Source organism: Euphorbia lathyris, chromosome 10, assembly GCF_963576675.1.
Source record: "Euphorbia lathyris chromosome 10, ddEupLath1.1, whole genome shotgun sequence".
NCBI classification, from domain to species: Eukaryota; Viridiplantae; Streptophyta; class Magnoliopsida; order Malpighiales; family Euphorbiaceae; genus Euphorbia; species Euphorbia lathyris.
Genome location: NC_088919.1, coordinates 8,221,838 through 8,242,387, shown reverse-complemented (window position 1 = coordinate 8,242,387; position 20,550 = coordinate 8,221,838). Strand labels below are relative to the sequence as shown.

Sequence of the window (20,550 nt, the reverse complement as noted above, 5' to 3'; positions counted from 1 at the left end):
AGATCTGGGAAGGGATCCTCCCTCATCACATCCTCCCTTCCTTCATGGCCTTTTCTGAAAGGGACTGGTTCTCTCAAGGAGCCAAGGGGAACTTGCTGGCCAACATGGAGCACGGTGCCATCCTCTTTGCTATTACTTGTCACCAAATCTGGAAGTGGAGGAATGAAGAATTATTTGCGGGTAAGGCTGTCCTTATTCCTGATTTACTGTTTTTCTTCTCGAAGAAGCTCTTTGTTATTACTAAAAGCTTTGAAAGAGATTCCCTTGTTCGTCCCTCCCCGGATAAAGAGATCCTGCTAGTTGGCTGGAGTAAGCCTAGAGAAGGGTTTGCTAAGTTGAATACTGATGGCTCCTGCCTTAGCAATGGCAGAATTGCTGCTGGAGGAGTTCTTCGGGATGCTGGTGGCAATTGGATGGCGGGGTTTACCCATAACTTGGGGACGAGCTCCTCCTTTTCTGCGGAGCTCTGGGGTATCTTGTCAGGTATTAAACTCGCCATTCGCATGGGTGTTAAAAACCTCTCGGTGGAATCTGATAATCTGGAGGCTATTAACAGGATTTCAGATAGCCAGACTGTTTGTCTGAAGAGCCAGAATCTCATCAAAGCTATTTTGAGGCTTCGTCCTGCCTTTGAGTATCTTAATTTCTCCCATATTTTTAGGGAGCAAAACCGCGTGGCGGATCGCTTAGCAGCTGCTGGGCATGGGAGAATGTTAGGTGTTTCTACCCTCTCTGTTCCTCCTTCTTTTCTTTTGCCTTCTCTCCTAGAGGATAGGATTGGGGTCAGCCTTCCTAGACTGATCCCGGTGTAGGTTTTTTGTTGGTTTTGTTTTTTTTCCTTTCCTTTCTTACCAAAAAAATTTTTGATACATATATAAATGGTTTATTTGCGTTCAATTAAAATTGTCAGATCGATTTTCCTTCAAAAAAAGAAAAAATTTGTCAGATCGATTTCTAAAACTAAATAACTCTTGTAATATCAATTTGAATGCAAAATTAATTTTTGCTACCGAGACAATTTCATTATTAGCTTATATATATGATATATAACAAATTTTTTTAGTTTATCTAATTTCTCGGTGCGAGACTCGTGAGACATCTTTTGAGTGGATCTTATCCGAATTAAAGTTTTTTATGTATGCTAGGACTCGAACCCGAGATCTCTAGTTTAAACACTTTGAGGTCATTAAACACTTAAATCAACCTTAATTTAACGCACTTAGTTATTAAAATTTTAATAAGTTTTTTGAAATTATGTTGAAACATAGTTCGATGTAACATTTAACAGTAATATCAGAATTTTTAAATTTTCAGTAATGTAAATTAAAATTGATATTATTTAGAATGGTTAGAAATAAATTTTTATTATTTCTTATATTGAAGCTCAAAGTGAGCGATGGAATGATAACACTTTTGTGTTATTAATTTTAATTAATAAATTAAAAAAAATTAATATTTATATGCTCAAGATGAATTTCTATATTGTACTGGTAAAAAAAACTAGTAAATATATATTTCATTCAATTCAATTTATTTACCAAATCATTGCTTATGTTTTGGAATTATTTTTCAAATAAATGATTTAATTATTAATTAAGCTAACATGTCCATAAAATCGCTCCATCTCTAATAATTTCAATTCGACTTTTGTTTAATATGAGATAAGTAAATTTTTTTTACGTCAAAACATAAATTTTAGGGATAAGTTAAAAAAAATCTGGTGGTTTCTAGCTTTAAAATTTTGATGATTGTGATTTTTTTTAATAAAATGTTACCTGTGCTTTTTAATGTTAGAAAAAAAAATAATCTTTTTAGTACTATTAAAATTAAAGTAAACTTTTGTCCAGTATTTCATTCTTATTTGATAAAATAAGTACATCATTTTATAAATAAGAAAATATCAAAATACAATAAGAAAATGAGGAATAATACACAACATTTGTAGTCCAATCGTTAGGATAATTGCCTTCCAAACACTAGACCTGAATTCCACTATTGGCAGATGCAAATCTTAGATTACTGATATAAGAATAATTATTAATTAAATTAATTACAACTTTGTTTCGTTTTGTGACAAAAATATTATTTTATTATTTTTCTAAAGATAAAAAAAATCTTATTAATATGTAGCTTTTGTAGTCCAACAGTTAGGATAATTGCTTTCCAAGCAATAGATCCGGGTTCGACTCCCGACAGACGCAAGTCTTAGATAACTGATATAAGAATAATTTTTAATTAAATTAATTACAAGTTTATTCGTCTTGTGATAAAATTATTATTTTATTAGTTTTTTGAAGATAAAAAAAATCTCATCAGTGTTTGTAGTCCAACAGTTAGAATAATTTCCTTCCAAACGATAGCCCCGGTTCAACTCCCGGCAGACATAAATCTTAGGTTACTGATATAAGAATAATTATTAATTAAATTAATTACAAATTTATTTCGTCTTGTGACAAAATATTATTTTATTATCTTTTTAAAGATAAAAAAATCTTATTAATATGAAGCGTTTGTAGTCCAATATTTAGGATAATTGCCTTCCAAGCAATAGACCCGGGTTCAACTCCCGGCAGATGCAAAATTACAAGTTTGTTTCATTTTGTGAAAAAATATTATTTTATTAGTTTTTTGAAGATAAAAAATCTCATTAATATACTGTTAGAATAATTGCCTTCCAAACAATAGACCTGAGTTCAACTCCCGGCAGACGCGAATCTTAGGTTACTGATATAAGAATAATTATTAATTAAATTAATTACAAGTTTATTTCTTTTTGTGACAAAAATATTATTTTATTATTTTTTTAAAGATAAATAAATCTTATTAATATGTAGCGTTTGTAGTTCAACGGTTAGGATAATTGCTTTCCAAGCAATAGACCCGAGTTCGACTCCCGACAGACGCAAGTTCTATATAACTAATATAAGATTAATTTTTAATTAAATTAATTACAAGTTTATTTTGTTTTGTGACAAAAATATTATTTTATTAGTTTTTTTTTGAAGATAAAAAGATCTCATTAGTATATGGTTAGAATAATTGTCTTCCAAACAATAGATCTGGATTCAACTCCCGGCAGATACATATCCTAGATTATTGATATAGCAATAATTTTTAATTAAATTAATTACGAGTTTATTTCATTTTGTGACAAAAAATATTATTTCAAAAAAATCTTATTAATATGTGATGTTTGTAGTCCAATGGTGATAATTGCAAGCAATAGACCCGGGTTTGACTCCCGGCAGACGTAGGTCCTAGATAACTGATATAAGATTAATTTTTAATTAAATTAATTACAAGTTTATTTTGTTTTGTGATAAAAATATTATTTTATTAGTTTTTTTTTGGGATAATTACTAATCTAACCCAATCAAAGATCCCAATTTACATATCTAACCCACCTTATCTCCATTTTACCAAATTAGACATTTAAACCCATTTTGGACAAAACTACCCTTATTTTAGTTTGAAGGTTCATCTCCTACCTCCCGCTGCTTCCACTTCGACTTCCTCACCTGACCTTTCCCATTCAACTTCATTGTGGTTCATCTTCTTCAGTTTTAGTGTGTTTCAACTGCATTTTACGTTTTGAATTCACCACTATATATAATCCGGGCCGTTCTTCTCTGCATTTTCATTTTGATTTTCATCTCCTACCTCGCGGCCCGTTTTCATCTACTGCGCACGGCGAGGATGGCGAGAAAACGGAAGGCGACGGCGACGGCAAGCGAAGAGGAAAGACGGACGAAGCATAAGGTAAGCATGCATCATCTTCTTCCTTGTTGTTACCACCATTAATGAAGATTAAATACGCTCGAATACGCTCAAATGCGCTCATATGTTAACTGTATGTAAATATGGTCGCATTTGTTACCTAAATGCGTTCAAATGCGACAAGGAATTATACGTGAACTTGGTGTCGCATTTGTTACCTAAATGTGCTCAAATGCGACGAGCCATTACCTTAAACTGTCGCATTTATTACCTAAATGCGCTCAAATGCGACAAGCTACACCCTTAAACATTGTCGCATTTGAGCGCATTTAGGGACGAATGCGACAAGATTGTAAGTGAGACAAGGAATTATACATAGAATATGTCAGATTTGTTAGTGAATTTAATATGTGTATGTTTAAAATTGTTACAGCATGATCCCAGGGAATCCAAAAAGGGCAAACATAGTTCCATTTTCAAATATCCCAAGGCGGTTGATTCGGATGCTCAAGTAACAGTGAGGTTTAATGTGGATTCTGGGGTCATGATAAAGAAGTATTTGAGTGAAAAGCAGTTAGAAATGTATAGGAAAACATGTTTTGGTCAATATTTGGATATGAAGGTTGCTGGTTTCTCTTCTGGAATAGTTCATCATGTCCTATCGCGGGAGATTAAACATAAAGAAAGTAAACACAGGGAGATGTGGTTCAGGGTGAGGGGAGTTGATATGCGGTTTGGAGATTGGGAGTTTGGCCTGATAAGTGGTTTAAGGTTTGGGGTAAACATGGGAGAATTCATGGAAAGAATGTATGAATTAGAGATGTCGGATAGGTTGCGAAATAAGTACTTCAAGCAATACGAGACAATAACGACCATTAACTTCTTGGAAGTTTTGCAAAGTATACAATGGAAAAAGAAGGATGCGAGTGACAGATTTAACCAAGATGTTGTGATGATTGCCATGTTGTACTTTATGCATGGCAATGTACTAGACAATGCTAACGATAGGCATGCAAAGGATTGGGTTTTGGATCTTGTAGATTATCCAAGACTGTTTAATAAGTTTCCATGGGGGACGTTGGCTTGGGAGGAGACATATAGGTTCTTGGACTGGGCCATTAGCAAAAGACTAAAGCAATTAGAGGCAAATGCCGCGGGAAATAGGAAACGTGTTCCATATCAACTTATCGGATTTGCACACGTATTCCAGGTATGATTTGTGTATATATGTTTGGTGTATGAATGCGCCCGAATGCGATCACCAAACTTACATCTGTGTCGCATTTAGTGTTGAATGCACTCAAATGCGACAAGGTTGGGTTGCTAACCTTGTCGCATTTGAGCGCATTCAAATAGAATGCGACAAGATTGGGTTGCTAACCTTGTCGCATTCGAGCGCATTCAAATGGAATGCGACAAGGTTATAATTCTTATCAAAGGATACCTCTTATTTATAGAGTTGGATTCTTGAGTTGTGGAATGTGACTCGTGCATATTACACAAGGAGAAGTGGCAACCCACATCCACGTTTGCTGAGATGGACCCAGAGAATAGTCCCCTCAAACAAAGTAGTCAGAGAAACGTTTTCTGTAAGTGGAATGAGATTTGTATGTTTAAATTTATTTTGTATTTGTTTACCAATACATTGCTATTTTTTTTGCAATGTAAGGTTGCTGATCCTCAAGACGCGCGTCTTGTGGTCGAGAAGGAAGAGAAAGAGTTCGATTGATACACGTATTTGGTGGACCATGTTGAAGGACGGGAAGCTGATATAGATACAATATTTGCCCAAATAAAGAAAGGTAAGGAGAAGGTTGAAGATGAGGAGGAGGAAGGTGATGAGGAGGAGGGGGATGATGAGGAGGGTGATGGTGAAAAGGGACATGTTGAAGAGGGAGGTGATGATAAAGAGGGTGATGAGGGAGCTGAAGATGATGAGGAAGGGGATGATGAAGTTGATAGATATATCATTGCATCACGGTCACAAACGACCGAGATAAATCAACTTCAGAAAGTTCTGACGGATGTGCTTGATAGGCATCATAGGTGGTGCAAGGGAGAATTTAGCAAGGTCGGTAGTAGGTTGGGCAGCCTAGAGGAACAAGTATCATTGATTGAGGGGGATATAAAAAACTTAAAGGCGATGGGTCGACCCAATACTAATCGGGAGAATGAGGAGGCTGAGACCAGTATTGTTCGGGAGGAGGTAGGCATGGTCCAAGAGGAGCCAAGTAAAGATGGAAAGGAGCAAGAGGCAGCTGTTATGGTTCAGGAGGAGTCAAGTAAAGATGGAAAGGAGCAAGAGGCAGCTGTTATGGTTCAGGAGGAGTCAAGTAAAGATGGAAACGTTCAGAATGAGGCAAACGTTCAAAAGGAGGGCGATGAAGTTATTGTCGTATTAGATGATTATGTGCCCGATGAAGTTGTCCATCTTGATGATTCTGTTCCTGAGGAAGTTGCCCAAGTAGAGGAGGTTGTCCATGAAGTGCCAAAAGAGGTTGCACCAAAGTTGCAGCAAGTCCAAGAAGTCCAAAAGGTAGAAGTTGGTTGAATTTATACATGAAATCATATCTCTGGGTCGCATTTTGTTATGGAATGCGCTCAAATGCGATAAGATATTACCTGAATGTTTGTCGCATTGGAGCGCATTCAAATGGAATGCGACAAGATATTACCTGAATGCTTGTCGCATTGGAGCGCATTCACCTCCAATGCGACATGCTATTACCTGAATGCTTGTCGCATTGGAGCGCATTCACCTCCAATGCGACAGGCTATTACCTGAAACTTTAAGGAGATAAGCTCATTACCATGTTTTTCCTTTTATAGGTGGTTGCCATAAAAGAAGATAAAGGTCCAATGAGGGGTAGATGGACTGGGAAAGGTGAAGATAAGGGTCCAACCCGAGGAGGTAAAGTTCCAACCCGGGGTGGAGGCAGAGTTAGAGGTAGAGGGAGAGCAGGTGGAAAAGGTAAACGGGTTCCTAAGATGAGCAAGTATTTGAATTCACCGTTCACCGATCCATTACAGTACACCGATCCATTAGCCTTATATGGTGGCCAATACATTGGTGGGTTTGAGGAAAGACCAGTTATTTTATAATGTTGATGATCAGCGCCACCGAATAGATGCATGTTTGATAGAGTAGCTAGATGCGTGGCTCAACGGGCCTGAATCAACTGAGGGAATACGTTTGGGTGGTTTAGATATGTACCTGCTTGATGCAAAGTTTTTCAATACCCTTCGGGCCGTTGGGACGTATATATGCAATGAGGTAACATTCATCTATCCAATATTCCCTTTTCATTTGTAATTAGGTGTCTTTTACTATAGTATTAAAGGTTTACATAATCACTGTTGCAGCATATCACTGGTTGGTTCTATTTACTGAGACGACAGTTAGTACAAACTAAGGTGGATGCAGAATGGACTACAGTTGATACAGATTTTGTTGGATTAATGGGCCAAGCCATGTATGTGAAGGGGTTTAATGAGCCAAACTGGGATAGTGAAGACTATTTCGTACAAAGAGTAAAAGGTGATACAAATAATTTTGTTCGCCCTTGGCACACAGTGAAAAGAGTGTTCATTCCGATCAACTATAAGAAAGAGCACTGGATCCTAGGAGTGTTAGAGTTGCGGTCTATGCACCTGCACATATATGACAGCCTTATCTCAAACATGTCGGAGCAACCTTTGGATGCGTTCCTCCAAACACCCTTACAAGTCATTGTTAGAGTCATGGAATTGAGCGGCTATTTTGTATATGGACGTGAAAATGTGAGACGGATGATCACTTGGAGTAGAGTTCCAGGGGTGCCACAACAAATGTCCGGCTCAAATGACTGTGGTGTTTGGACTTGCATAAACGCACAAGTCTTAAGTGGATTACATGATCTCCCGCATGATGACTCATATGTATATCCATACAACTCTATGGATGGAACTTTCTTCCGTTTGTGCCTTGCAGTTGAGTTGTTTCATGGACGGTTGTTAGATTTCAAATGATATTGTAATAGCATGTTTTTTGTTGTATATTATGTTTTATTTATGTAAGTCTATTGTGTTCTATGGTCTCATTTAAAAACCTTGTCGCATTTGACTGGAATGCGCTCAAATGCGACAAGTAATATTCATAAAGGAATTTTCTGAACCGCATTTGAGCGCATTCAACACTCAAATGCGACGAGGTTTGTTGCTAACCTTGTCGCATTTGACTGGAATGCGCTCAAATGCGACAGTAATATTCAAAAAGGGAATTTTCTGAACCGCATTTGAGCGCATTCAACACTCAAATGAGACGATTTTTGTAAACAACCTTGTCGCATTTGATTGGAATGCGCTCAAATGCGACAAGTAATATTCATAAAGGAATTTTCTGAAAAAACAAGGTAAAGTTGGCTGCCCCATAGAATCATAAAGTCTTAAAACAAGCACAATGTTAAGGACAAATGATATTAATCAACTCGGTCATAAATGCTTTGAGGTAGTAGTGTTAGAACAACTTGCTGAACTTGAGATTACACTAGGAAGCCGTGTAGTGTTTGGAAGCATGGATGGACAATTCAAACGATTATGACTGATGCTCCTGCATCTGCTACACCTTGTGCGAATTACATCTTCACCCACAGATGGCCTTCTTTTCTGACCTTTTGGTCGACCAGCAGACCGCCCCTCCTTCTTAGGAGGAAGCACCTTCATAGGATTCTCGTTCACTTTCCATTCCAATTGGTGACCAAGTGGATATATCGAGTCACCCCATGCCAACTTAAGTGACTCGTTGGTGTAGTAACGATGCACCCACCTATAGGCGTTGTCCATCCTATGTTTGGAAGCAACTTTGCATACGTGTTCATATGGAAATTGTGCTAGTTGCCATTTCCTGCATGTACATGTTCCTGCATTTAAATCAACAAGTCCCCCCTTTACCCGATCACCGATTTGAAAGGTGTGATTATCCACAGGGAAATACGAACAACGTACTGCTGCCCCTACACGTTTTATCATCTTTTTTTCGGCAACTTGGCCAAATACCCCACACGTTCTTCTGCAGAAACATATTAATCTCATAAATAGTTATGTATGATAAAAATAAAATAAAATAAAAGACACGTTTATAACCTACTTCTGTACGCCTCTCGTAAAACCATTTCTTTAGTGTCATGCGTATGAACTCAACCAACATTGTTATTGGTAGACGTCTAGCCTCTACCATTAACGCGTTGAATGATTCTGCAACATTCGTGGTGATAATGTTATACCGACGACCACAGAAGAATGCACGTGACCATTTCTCTTTTCCAGCTTGCAGTAAATAGTCGGCAGCACCAGAATGTAGTGAACGAAGTGTCGCAAAGTTTTCCTCAAAATCAGATACCCGATAGGATTTTGCACATTTCCAAAATGCCCCATCTATCTTACGAATTCCACGAAATTTGGCCTTCACATTTTGTTGCAGGTGACGAGCGCATGCCCCATGTACAGCATTAGGAAAAACCAAATTAACTGCATGTATAATGCTCTGATTTCGATCTGATATAATGGCTAGATCTTCAACATCGTGCAGACACTCTTTCAATTTATTCATAAACCAAAGCCATGATTCATTACTTTCTTTCGGGCCAACACCAAATGCAATAGGAAAGATCATTTTGTTCCCATCAATGGCAACTGCAATGTATAATATGCCGGGATATTTACCTTTTAGAAAAGTTCCATCAACGGCTAAGACAGGTCGAATATGTTGTTTAAAACCTCTCAATGAAGCACCCATAGCCATAAAGAAAAATTTAAATTGATCATCATCATTTGTCTCTATATGTGTCACGGTTCCCGGATTTGTACTCTTCAACATCTCACAGTAGTCCGGTAACAACATGAACGATTCTTCCGGCGAACTACTCTGTGCTTCCAATGCCCAGTGTCTTACTCTCCAAGCTTTCATATAAGAGAGATTAACAGAAAAATCTCGTTCAAAATCAAAAACAATATCCTTTGGTCGATGCACCCGATTTTCCAAATCAAACCTATTTCGGAGTAGTATCCCTGCAACACGTTTCCCCGCTTGCCTATGGTGCGGACATATCTGATCTCTCCCATAAGTGTGCATGTCCATACCATCCATTCTTGAAAGCCTGAACAAATTGGAACCTGGAATGACGATCCCTCTAGCCCTCCATTTACATTTGTCCACATCCTTACATTTCACCTCAAACAAAGACTTGTTTGATTTGTAAACTTTCCATTCAAACGAATTTTCAATTGTATATTTTCCAAGTGAATCTTGCAATTCAACTTTGTTTGAAAATATATCATTGACCCTCAAAGTAGTCCCTCCGTTTGATTGCTTAGGTGCAATCATATTCACGGGCGCATCACATGGCTTTGGACACCATCGAAATGGATCAGTCATCCTTTTCATTCTATCTTCATCACCATCCTCATATGGGATACGTTGGACTCATGCAAATTGCTTAGTTGTTTCATGAACACTTTTAACGAGAATTTCATTCAGAGTGATATCTTCATTCTCCACATTGTCACCATTATCGTAACAATAATCATTATCATAATGCTCATCATAATGATCATGATTATCATTATTCAGATAATCATCATTATTGTAGTTCTGATAATCGATACCATTTCCACCATCGTTGTCATCCTTACCATGTATAGGAGCATCCAGTTCGATGGTGAGATCATTACTTACTACTTCCGTTGCTTTGCTTTGACCAACATGTCCATCCTTGTTAACATGTCCATCCTTGTTAGGTCGCAATGCTGAAGCTTCTGTTGTTCGCATGTTTAGAGTAACATACAATGGAATCAAATCGGTCGGATTCATTCGGCAATACTCTATGAATCCCATGACATCTTCATCGTCATCAATATGTGCTATCCCACCACGCAGTTTATTTGGACCATATGTCGCCTGCATGGACATTTGGAGATCATACAAAGTTGAATCAACGCGAAGTGCACCATAAACTTTCTCTTTCAACTTTTGCAAGTCAATCTCTGTTGGCAAAACCAACAACTTCGCTTTACCACCCACGTATGTCATCACAGTTCCTTCTGTGGTCCACAGTCCGTTCCAAGATAAAAAAACACGTACACCTCTCTTTGGTTGACATACTTCTACATTTAGTAAAATGGACACGTGATCAAAACACAATAAAGCCAATTCATATGTAAATGATGCTTAAATGCGACATGATACACCAAAATGCGACTCAAATGCGACAAGCTATACCAAAATGCGACCGCCAAATGCGACATGCTACATCAAATGCGACCGCCAAATGCGACATGGCTATAAATGCGACAAGCTATATGTTAGTCCTTGTCGCATTTCATTCTCTGTGTCACATTTGAGCACCAGAATGCGACACATCGGGCGACAATGGCGGAATCGAAAAATGTCAAGAATCAAATAGATGCATTCGAATACCAACTGTGTATTTCTAGTAATGTGTATGAAAAATGAAGAAATGATACTTACATGAACTTGAATGGGGTATGTATGTGCTTAGATCTTGGGTTGAGTTGATGAATTTTGCTGTGAGAATGTGAAAGTAAATGAAAGGGAAGGAGGAGATGGTTGTTATATAAGAATAAGGGTAGTTTTGTCCAAAATGGGTTTAAATGTCTAATTTGATAAAATGGAAGCAATGTGGGTTAGATATGTAAATTGGGGTCTTTGATTGGGTTAGATTAGTAATTATCCCTTTTTTTTAAGATAAAAAGATCTCATTAGTATATGGTTAGAATAATTGTCTTCCAAACAATCGATCTGGATTCAACTCCCGGCAGATACATATCCTAGATTATTGATATAGCAATAATTTTTAATTAAATTAATTACGAGTTTATTTCATTTTGTGACAAAAAATATTATTTTAAAAAAATCTATATTAATATGTGATGTTTGTAGTCCAACGGTGATAATTGCAAGCAATAGACCCGAGTTTTGACTCCCGGCAGACGTAGGTCCTAGATAAGTGGATTACTAAACCCAGCCATGAATTCCCACCCCTAGTCCCATGAAAAGACCAAACTACCCTTTACCCAAAATTTGAAAAAACACAAAACCTCTCAAATACCCTACACACTCTTTGATCAAATCCGGACTAATTTGTGAACCAAAACATGGAGTGTAACAACAACCGTAAAGGGAAAGCGAAAATAATAAGATTTACCGTTTTTGTTTTTTGATTTAAGCTTAAAAATTGAATCTGTGGGTGATTTTTTAAAAACGCCGGAATCGTAGTCGGGCGTATGAACATCACGCCCGACCTACGGTTCCGGCGTATGAATATCACGCCCGACCTGTGGTTCGGGCGTGAGGCTATCACGCCCGACCTATGGTTCGGGCGTGATGTTCATACGCCCGACCTATGGTTCGGGCGTGATGTTTATACGCCCGACGGGTTTTAATTAATTTAATTAATTTTTTGTAATTTTTAGTTTGTTTAATTTAGTTTAACTAAATTTTTATGTTGTAAATTTTAGTTGTTGTAAATTTTATTTTGTTTAATTTAGTTTAACTAAATCTTTATTTTGTTAATTTTAGTTAAATTTTTATTTTGTTAGTTCAGGTATTTACGGGTTAAATTCAATAGCGGACTAATTTTTTTACGGGTTTAATTCAACAGCGGACTAATTTTTTTTACGTAACAGGTATTTACGGATTTAATTCAATAGCGGACTAGCTAGTTTTTTTGCTCTCCCGACACGCGGGCGTATGCCTATCACGCCTCACCTTGTGGTCGGGCGTGTAGCGATCACGCTCGACCACACGGTGAGGCGTGGGGCTATCACGCCCGACCACAAGGTGAGGCGTGATAGGCACACGCCCGCGTGTCGGGAGAGCAAAAAAAATAGCTTTTTCCTCCTCAAAACCCATAAAAGGGTATTTTCATCCTTTCACGGGGCTAGGGGTGGGAATTTGGGGCTGGGTTTAACAACACCCCTAGATAATTGATATAAGAATAATTTTTAATTAAACTAATGAAAAGTTTATTTTGTTTTGTGGTAAAAATATTATTTTTTTAAAGATAAAAAAAATCTTATTAATATGTGGTGTTTGTAGTCCAACGGTTAGGATAATTGCCTTCCAAGCAATAGACCCGGGTTTGACTCCCGGCAGACGCAAGTCCTAAATAACTAATACAAGAATAATTTTTAATTAAATTATTACAAATATATTTCGTTTTGTGACAAAAATATTATTTTTTCTAAAGATAAAAATGTCTTATTAATGTACAGCGTTTGTAGTCCAACAGTTAGGATAATTGCTTCCAAGCAATAGATCCGGGTTCGACTCCCGGCAGACGCAAATCAAATTTAATATTTTGGGTGTTTTTCTTTTTGGAGGTTTAATTAAAGGAAATTATGGATATAAAAAATAAATAAATAATATATTGTATGGAACATAAATCCGTATAACAATTAATTAGAAAAGTTTGGACATGATTTCTTTGACCTTTTCATGACTATTATTAGTACTTTTCAATTTTGTAGTATAGAGTCTAATTGAGAATTTAGATTTATATTTGGCTTAATATATTATTTACACCCTGAACTTTGTCTAAAAAAAATTGATTGGCCTCTTGAACATTCAAAGTGTCTTGATAGTTCCCTGAACTTGTATAAAATGTTCAGTTAGTCTCCTAAACTTACGTAAAATATAATCAATTGATCATTTGGTTGCAAAAAAGTAAGTTAAATGTGGAAAATGTAGTACACGCGTCTTAAAAAAGTAAAACAATCAAAATCGATGGTATGTGGTTGTAATATTAGAGAATACAATGTTTATAGTTGAAAAGTAATAACTGTATTTTTAATCTATTCTTGAATTATGTAATAACATTCTAAGATACGTGGAATACATCTTCCGCATTTAACTTACTTTTTTTTTTGCAATCGAGTGATCAATTGATTATATTTTATGCAAGTTCAGGCGGCTAACTAAACATTTTATGCGTGTTCAGGGGGCTATCGAGACACTTTAAAAGTTCAGGGAGCCAATCAAGCTTTTTGGACAAATTCAGGGGGAAAATGATGTATTAAGCCTTTATATTTTTAGATCCATTACAATACATACTATCAAACTAGACGCTTTTATTGTATGTTTTTCCGAAATACTCTTAGGATCCGTTTGGTAAGTTGTAATATAATGTAATGTAATCAAAATTGTAATTATAATGTAATCAAATGTGTAATGTAATGGAATAATGATTCCATTATCATGTTTGGTTGACAAATTTTAATAAAATTGATAAGATGCAATTATCATTACAATATGTATGTTTATTTAGAAAAATGCACTTTTCGTGTTTTTCACATTTTTTCATTTTTATTCGTGTTTTCATGTTTTTCCCATTTTGTTTGTTTTTCATTTTTCTCGTTTTTTTTTGTTTTTCGATTTTTTTGTTATTTTCCTCATTTTTTCTCATTTTTCAAGTTTTTTTTCTCATTTTTTCTATTTTCATGGTTTTCATGTTTTTATGTTTTTTCGCCTTTTTCTTGTTTACCGATTTTTGCATTTTTCTCGTTTTTAGTTTTTTTTGCACAATTTTATTTTCTTCGCACTTTTTTGGGTTTTATGTTTTCATGTTAGTAATAAAAATACAAGGGTTAATCGTAATGAGGATTCATGCCTCTTTTGTTCGTAATGCTCACTACATAAATTTTCAAAGAAAAATTAAGTGATGTATTTGTGATTCCATTACGATAAAAATGATATGACTAACCAACCATGGTAATGAGTCTCCATTGTAATGGGCATTCCATTACAACGCCCATTACAACGTACAAAATAGGACCTTACTATACGTAAATCAACCATTGTTTTGTGATGGTCACGTGGAATGACCAATGGAAAACAGAGAATATGCTATGGCATACTTGGGTGGTGAATCAAACTTACTTCGAGTCTCAACAAAAATCAACTTCAAGAGGTTATAAGAGAGAGTATACACATTAATAGGTGTTGATTCAACCTCATGACCTAAGTATGGTCATGCAAACAACATACGGTATAAACAAAGTGATACAGATTGAAGTCGGTGAAGGTTTTAATCGTAAACCAACAAAGATTACAAACTTCTCTAGCTTAACTAGAAGGTTGAGTAAACCCACAAGGATGAACCTTGGTGCTCCAATGGAGGCTTTTGATTTCAATATTATCAAAGTTAGCAAACCTTACAAAAAGAGAGGCTTAAATACCCCCTCCAAACATATGAAAAACTACTAAAAGCCCTTGAGTAGGGTTTCCTAGTAAAGCATAACAATAAGGGTAAAATGGGAAAACTAGGGAATAATGGTAGTTCAGTAATAAAAGGGTAATGGCAAAGTAGTAATTAAGAAAAATAAAATGGTCCCCCTTTTCATGTTAAGAACTTGGAGGGGAAGCAATCTCCAGCGTGGTACGCCCCGCGTACCTGGGCTTACGCCCCGCGTGTGTGAGTCCCTGAGCTTGGGGACGCTCGTTGATGCTCTTTACACGTGGCGTCTTCCGGACTACGCCCCGCGTAGTTCGACTCCTGGGCTTAAGGCTCCGTAGGGTGAGATAGACGCATGGCGCCTTTAGGGTCACGCTCCGCATAGTTAGGCTCCTAGACTTGATGGTCATGTGGAGTGGGCTCTACGCGTGGCGTCCGAGGCGTACGCCCCGTGTACTTGACTTCCTGAGGTGACCCTCGCTCGAAACTGCTACCCGCGCCCTGCGTGCTTTTAGGCACGCCCCGCGTATCTGTTTTAGCGCTGTTGCCCTTGTTTGCCTCCGTTGGTTCCTCTCGTGCCCATGTTTAATACCCGGGTTCGTCTTCATGTTTGAGGACAAGATACCCTCATCATTCTCCCCTTCTTCGAAAGAGTCGGACTCTGTCTTGGATTCCGGGGTTGGTAGCGACCCGTCCGGCTTCCACAAGCTCAAATCCTGCAGATTAAAAGAAGGAGACATCTTCCCAAGACAATTGGGGAGGGTTAGTTGGTAAGCATTGGCACTCATTTTCTTCGTGATCTGGTAGGGGCCATACTTCCTCGGTCTCAACTTGCTACTTGGGACATGCATGAGCCGCTCCTTGCCTAGGTACACCATCACCTCATCTCCAACCTCAAACTGTGTATCTCTCCGGTGCTCGTCCACCTTGGCCTTAACTTTGCTATTTTTCTTCTCAATGCTATGTCGGACTTCTTGGTGCATTCTATGATAGTCGTTGGCCAAGTTGTGGGCAGCTATACTCTTCGTCTCCCCCTTTGGAATCTCTCCCAAATCAAGCAAGTGGTTGGGTGCTTTGGTGTACACGATCTCAAAAGGCGACTTCCCGGTGGTAGAACTCACTGCGGAGTTGTAAGCGAATTCGGCTTGGGCGAGCACATAATCCCACATCTTGGGCTTGTCCCGACATTTACTTCTTAATAGATTTCCCAAAGTCTGGTTCACCGCCTCAGTTTGTCCATCTGTTTGGGGATGAGTCGTGGTACTAAACTTCAAAATAGTCCCGAGGATGGCCCAAAGAGTCCGCCAAAAATGGCTAATGAACTTGGTGTCCCTATCCGATACTATACTCTTTGGAACCCCATGTAGTTTCACCACCTCTCGGAAGAACAGCTTGGCAATGGCGGTAGCGTCATTCGTTTTTCTACACGGAATAAAATGAGCCATTTTTGAGAATCGGTCCACCACTACGAAAATGGAGCCCATCCCTCGTTGTTTCCTTGGTAGCCCCAACACAAAGTCCATGGAGAGATCCTCCCAAATGGTTTCGGGTATCGGGAGATGCATGCGTAGTCCGGCATTAGTGGCATGCCCCTTGGATGTTTGACACGTCTCACATCGCTCCACGATGTATGCCACATCTCTCCTCATCCTAGGCCAAAAATAACGGGAGCTAACCGCTTCGAAAGTCTTGTCCCTTCTAAAATGTCCTCCTAACACCCCTCCGTGTAGCTCTCGAATCACCCTTCTCTTATGGACGTACTTGGAAGACACAGTTGGCTACCCCTCATGAGGGACCCATCCACTAGCTGATACTCACCTCCGTCGGCGCTGTTCTTACACTTCTTCCACTCACTGCTAAAGTTCGGATCCTCAACATACTCCCTAACTCCAAGGTTACAGTTTTCAAAAGGGCTACCCTTCGGCTTAAGGCATCGGCCACCTTGTTTTGTTGACCCGCTTTGTGGAGAAGCTTATAAGGGAACTTATCCACAAAGGCGGACCACCTAGCATGCATGGCACTCCGGATTTGCTTCTGACTTCCCAAGTACTTGAGGGCTTGGTGGTCGGTGTACAACATAAATTCTTTTCCAATAAGGTAGTGCTCCCATGTCTTGAGGGCCTGCACTACCGCATAGAACTCCTTGTCATAGGTGGCCCATTTCTTCCTCGAGTCACACAACTTCTCACTAAAATACGCAATGAGCCTCCTCTCTTGCATCAACACTCCCCCAATTCCTACTCCACTCGCATCACACTCAACCTCGAAGAGCTTGTCAAAATCTGGAAATGCCAACACCGGAGCAGTGCTTAGCTTTTCTTTTATCAAGGCGAAACTGCTCTCTTGTGCTTCTTCCCACTTGAAGCCTCTACCCTTCTTCAAACACTCGGTCATAGGAGCCACAATAGCGCTGAAGTTCCGGATGAAACGCCTATAGAAGGTAGCCAACCCATGAAAACTTCTAATATCCCCAACGGTCTTCGGAGTCGGCCACTCCCGAATAGCTCTAACTTTCTCTTCATCCACCCAGATACCACTACCACTGACCACATACCCGAGAAAACTAAGCTCTCCATCACAAAGTCACACTTCTTAGTGTTGGCGAAAAGTTGGTTCTCTCAGAGCAAAGCTAGCACGGTCCTCAAATGCCCCACATGCTCTTCCAACGTCTTACTATGGATGAGAATATCATCAAAGTAGACCACCACGAACTTCCCAATCACCGGACGCAACACTTGGTTCATCAATCTCATGAAAGTGCTCGGTGCATTGGTCATCCCGAATGGCATCACTAGCCACTTATACAACCCATCACGCGTCTTAAACACCGTCTTCCATTCATCTCCCGCCTTGATACGGATTTGGTGGTACCCACTCCTCAAATCAATCTTGGAAAAGACCTTGGACCCACTCAATTGATCAAGCATGTCATCAAGTCGGGGAATCGGAAATTTGTACCGAATGGTGATCTTGTTGATGGCTCGACTATCTACACACATCCGCCATGATCCGTCTTTCTTTGGTGTCAACAGCGCCGGCACCGCACATGGACTCATACTTTCTCTAACATAGCCCATCCGTAGCAACTCTTCCACCTTCTCTTTCATCACTTCACTCTCATTGGGACTCATCCAGTAGTGAGGAAGGCTAGGCAAACTAGCTCCCGGCACAAGATCGATATGGTGTTGGATGTCCCGTAGGGGTGGTAGTCCATATGGTAACTCCTCCGGGAACACATCACGAAACTCACTCAGCAAATTTCCCACTTCTTCTGGGACTTCCTCCTCTTCGCTCCCTACTCTTTCTGACGGTGTGCTGGATTTGACCATCACTACGTAGACCGTTTGACTTTCCTCACACTCGTTAATAAATGCCTTGTGAGTTGGGCAAACGATCAAAGTAGATTTTTCCTTGCCTTTGGATTCTCCTACAAGCGGTGTAAGCACATAACGAACCCCATCCTTCACAAACCGATAGGTGTTCTTTCTTCCGGAATGGGTAGCATCTCTATCAAATTGCCATGGGCATCCCAACAATAGGTGGCAAGCGTCCATTTCCACAATGTCACAATAAACCTCATCCCAGTACTCCCCTATCTCAAGAGGAACCCTACACCTTTGGGTGACCTTCATCTCTCCCACATCTTTGATCCACCCCACACTATACGAACTAGGATGTGCCTCAATCACTAACCCAAACCTCTTAGCCGCGGTGTCGCTAATGATGTTCTCTTGGCTACCGCTGTCAATGATCACATTACATCTCACCCCTTGCACAAGACATCGAGTTCGGAACAATTGATGTCTTTGGTCCGTCTCCACTCTACTCGAGATCAGGAGTCTTCTCACAACATGTATGGCTTGCCCCCTTTCATACTCTCCCTCATACTCATCGTCAACGGGGTCACAACAAACATCCCCTTCCTCATCGTACTCATCATCATCTTCATTACCGCTCAACCATATTGGCACTTCTCCTCTTGGGGCACTCATTAGAACGGTGACCCGACTCATTGCATCGGAAACATTTGAATGGGGCTGGTCTCGCATAGGGGTTATTGCCCCTAGGGGGTTATGTCGCCTTAAAAGGCCTCACATCTCCACTAGGCGCCTTCTCCGCACTTGGCGCCTTGGAATCGCTTGAACTTGCAATTCCCTTTCCCTTATCAACCGCCTTGGGAGCTCCTCTCCCTCCATAAGTACCTTCAGTCCCGGCTCTCCTATAGCCTTCACGTCCTCTCACACTCAACTGTGATTCGGCCTTCAATGCTAAATTACGGGCGTCTTGCACCCGAATCACCATTTGTGTTCCGATACGGTCTTGGATGTTGTACCTCAACCCTTCAAGATACCTTGAAGTCTTTTGGCTTTCGGTTTCCGACAAGTTAGCCCTTGCCGAAAGCCGCAAGAACTCTGAGGTGTACTCGTGCACACTCCTTGCACCTTGAGAACAATTTCGATAGGAACTGTAGATGTATTGCTCGTAGTCGGGTGGCAGAAATCTAACATCGACTTCATTCTAAACCAAGATCTAATCGGCTGCCTTCCTCCTCTTCTTCTACATAATCAAAGAACCGCTCCACTTCTAGCAACCAATCAAGAAAACCTTCAATGTCGAGTTCTCCCCCAAACGTTGGCAAATCCACCTTTAGTTTGAAGGCATCATCCATCTCATAATTTCCCCTATAGGCCATTCTCAAATTCGGTTCTCCTCTATATCCACCTCTATCATTACCTCGACCCCCATACGGGTCATTCAAACCAACATTCTCCCTCTCATAACCACCTACAACATTATCATGCACAATATCCATATTCCCGGCACGCACATGCGTGGGACCAACAACATCATTCATATGCATATTATCCATATGCCTATCATTCAAAACGTCATCATCCATTATAATCCCCATATTCCTAGCAATCCTAGGCATCTCAAAATCATCAAAATAGTCTCCATCGCTATCACTATCAACATTTCTAATGTTCACGGGATTAGCTCGTCTTACCTCTTGAACCCGAAGGTCCATTGGTTGTGGTGCATGATTCCTTTTAGGGGGTGGTGTTGGTTGCCGTTCAAGTTGGGGACGGACTTGCTCCTCATGTCACCGGTGAGGTTCTCCGGTGAGGAGCACTTGATTGTTTCGACCCTCAAGCTTTAGCCCTTCAATGGCGAGAAGGATATCTCGGGTACTCGTGGTATATCTCTCATCCAACGCCCTTAGAGATTCCGTTAGATGCTCCACCTTGACATCTAATGTGTCTACTCGTTGCTCCATGGATCCGGTGGCTTCGTTTGTGATACGTGGTTGAACCATTTTCGAGAAGAAGTCTCCGGGAAAGAAAACTACTCGGCTCTGATACCAACTGATATAGATTGAAGTCGGTGAAGGTTTTAATCGTAAACCAACAAAGATTACAAACTTCTCTAGCTTAACTAGAAGGTTGAGTAAACCCACAAGGATGAACCTTGGTGCTCCAATGGAGGCTTTTGATTTCAATATTATCAAAGTTAGCAAACCTTACAAAAAGAAAGGCTTAAATACCCCCTCCAAACATATGAAAAAGTACTAAAAGCCCTTGAGTAGGGTTTCCTAGTAAAGCAT

The 20,550-nt window shown here is 39.5% G+C and overlaps 2 non-coding genes across 2 annotated transcripts; both read left to right on the top strand.

Moving 5' to 3' along the window:
• The first annotated feature begins 2,506 nt into the window (after window positions 1–2,506).
• On the top strand, window positions 2,507–2,578 carry TRNAG-UCC (transfer RNA glycine (anticodon UCC)). The gene has a single exon. It is a non-coding gene; the product is annotated as a tRNA-Gly (tRNA).
• Window positions 2,579–12,801: 10,223 nt separating this feature from the next.
• On the top strand, window positions 12,802–12,873 carry TRNAG-UCC (transfer RNA glycine (anticodon UCC)). The gene has a single exon. It is a non-coding gene; the product is annotated as a tRNA-Gly (tRNA).
• The last annotated feature ends 7,677 nt before the right edge of the window (window positions 12,874–20,550 follow it).